Source organism: Haemaphysalis longicornis, unplaced genomic scaffold (genome assembly GCF_048455015.1).
Source record: "Haemaphysalis longicornis isolate Haplotype H1 unplaced genomic scaffold, Haemaphysalis longicornis Haplotype H1 scaffold_3, whole genome shotgun sequence".
Classification (NCBI taxonomy): Eukaryota; Metazoa; Arthropoda; class Arachnida; order Ixodida; family Ixodidae; genus Haemaphysalis; species Haemaphysalis longicornis.
The window spans coordinates 182,839,407-182,841,781 of NW_027526335.1; the positions used below are offsets into that span (position 1 = coordinate 182,839,407).

The 2,375-nt window shown below is 49.3% G+C and overlaps 1 long non-coding RNA gene across 2 annotated transcripts; it reads right to left on the reverse strand.

Annotated features, from left to right (window-relative positions):
* Positions 1–542: 542 nt before the first annotated feature.
* On the reverse strand, positions 543–2,045 carry LOC144173609 (uncharacterized). Of its 2 annotated transcripts, XR_013323335.1 has the most exons (5): positions 1,715–2,045; positions 1,552–1,653; positions 1,408–1,481; positions 1,255–1,320; positions 543–1,173 (listed from the first exon to the last, which is right to left on the reverse strand). It is a non-coding gene; the product is annotated as an uncharacterized LOC144173609 (long non-coding RNA). The 2 variants fall into 2 exon arrangements; XR_013323334.1 differs by having other exon boundaries at positions 1,552–2,045.
* Between the last annotated feature and the right edge of the window lie 330 nt (positions 2,046–2,375).

Genomic DNA, 2,375 nt, shown 5'->3' on the forward strand with positions numbered 1-2,375 from the left:
AAGAAAAGAGAATTTAAATAAAAGGGGGTGGGGGCTTGCCAGCTACGTTTTTGTGCTCTGTTCGGGACACCACAGGGACTAGGTGAAGTTGCAAGCCACCAAGTGATTGCATTATTGCAGTGGGGCATCTGGTTTCATTTGATAGCTCTGCCATAATGCTAGCATGAAGTTCACACGATAACAGCATGCCTGCCTCCATCCTTCTGTGCCAGAATAAAGTGCAGCTGGTATTATTTTTCCCTGACATGTTTATCCCATATAGAGCTGGCCGGGGGCTATGGGATAGAAACGGAAGCGCAATAGCTAGTTTGTTGATAAGATTAAATTAGGCAAAAAAAAAAAAAAAAAAAAAAGCATTGCAGCAGCTCATAAGTTCTTGCGGGAGTGAACTGCCTCTTTTGATGGTCATAATTATATGTGGAACATAAACGCCCAGTGGGGCTCATCATACCACGAAGGAAAGACCACAGATAAGCACTTGACAGATTTATTGTTCTCAAGTACACCAAACAAGCAAACACAAAAATTCATTCATACTCTTATTATGCCAATTCTCGTGATACGCAATTATTTTTACTCGACGGACAAAAACAAAGCAAATTTTTGTTCTGTGAACGCGTCAAAAGGAGGTGCCACTTTACGTAAATCACCGGCTTTTAGCTGCCTGCTACCTAGCTTGAAATTGTTGCAGATTTTCTTCAGGTTCAAATTTTGCCACGCTGGACGACGACACGGCAGAATTTTCTGTGGTCCCGCCAAACAAAAGTGCCACTTTGCCTAAATCGCCAGTTTTCAGCCTGCTTTCCAGAATTTTGTTGCGCGTAATACCAGTTGCTGGGGTGATAGCCGTACTCCAGGTGGCACCTTGAAAGGGAAGGAAAGCAATAAAACAAAAACAATATTGTGTACACACAGGAGTTTCCAGCAGCGCGGGCTGCTGTGTGGCTTAACTTGTTTTCAGATTTTTGCGGTCCTTTGCTGGGGCTGCTCGGGGAACGCCACGTGCTATACCTTGAAAAGAAGAATTATCACCGCCACCAGCTCCACGCAAAAAAAAAAAAAAAACTTCGTTCACAATGCCATGGTCAGTTTGCAGCAGCATAGCGTGCCTTACCTTGGTTTTCAGATTTTTGCGGTCCCCTGAGGCCGCCGATGGAACGCCACGTGCTACACCTGGAAAAAAGATCACCGCCACCAGGTCCACGCACAACGTCCATTTTTAAGCAGATCGTTGCTGCGCAGGCTTTACTTTACCTCCGTCCTAGGTTTTTGGATTCTTGCGGTCCCCTGCTGCCGCCGATGGAACGCCACGTGCTGCACCTTGAAAAGAACAAAAGATAACGGCCACCAGCTTCACGCGCAACGTCCATTTTTTAGCAGATCGCTGCTGCGCAGGCTTTACTTTACCTCCGTCCTTGCGGCTCAGGCTCAGCGCGCGAAAACCATCACGGCGTGCCATGGGGTGGCACGTTTTGCTGCAGCTGAAAAAAAAAAAAAAAAGGCAAAACACATGAAAGCAAAACCCTTTCGACGGGAATATGTACTGCTTACCTGGAGATTGTTGCGTTTCCGGCAGAACCATAATTTCGTTCCGATGGGCTTTCGCGCCAAAAAAGGGGCACTGGCGAGCAGCACGTCGTGCACCTGCTGCAGCTGGAAAAAAAAAAATAAGAAAGGGGGCAAAACCCTTTTGCCGGGAATATGTACTGCTTACCTTGAGATTGTTGTGCGTTTCCTGCAGAACCACGATTTCGTTCCGACGGGCGATGACAAAGCAATTTGCGCGCCAAAAAAGTGGGCACCGGCGAGCAGCACGTCGTGCACCCACCCGCCGCAAGCACCGGAGCCGAATGAATGAACCGGCAGGCTCGGCCGGTCGGCCGCGGCCGCAGCGCGGTGGCGCCGCCGTACGGCCAGGGACCTTTCTGGGGACCTTTTTTGGTTCCCTAGGCACCCTGGGTCGCCTAGGGAGACGGATCGCCTTCTTGAGCGTTGATTTCTGTTAACCAATCAGCGTTTCCAGCCGTTCCTCCCCTTATACGCTACTCTCATGCCACTCCGCCAAAGCGCCGGACCCGTGACGTCAGTGCGCGCGCGTTTTGAAAGGGGTTTGCTATGAATGCGTGATACCGTCTGCATTGTCTCACGCAGTTTGTCGTCACTGGAGTCGTTTATAAGCATAGTAAGTCCAAAAAATCACGGGAACGGCTCACACCATGTTCGAAATATTCCCAGTAACGCCTTACTTGCGCCGCGCGGAGAAACATCCGGCTACAGCGGCAACTTCCGGTGCCGTTCTTTCAAGCGCTACCGTGCATGTAATGCTTAGTGTGAAGAACGCTACGATGTCGATGTGTATGACGATGACTACTACT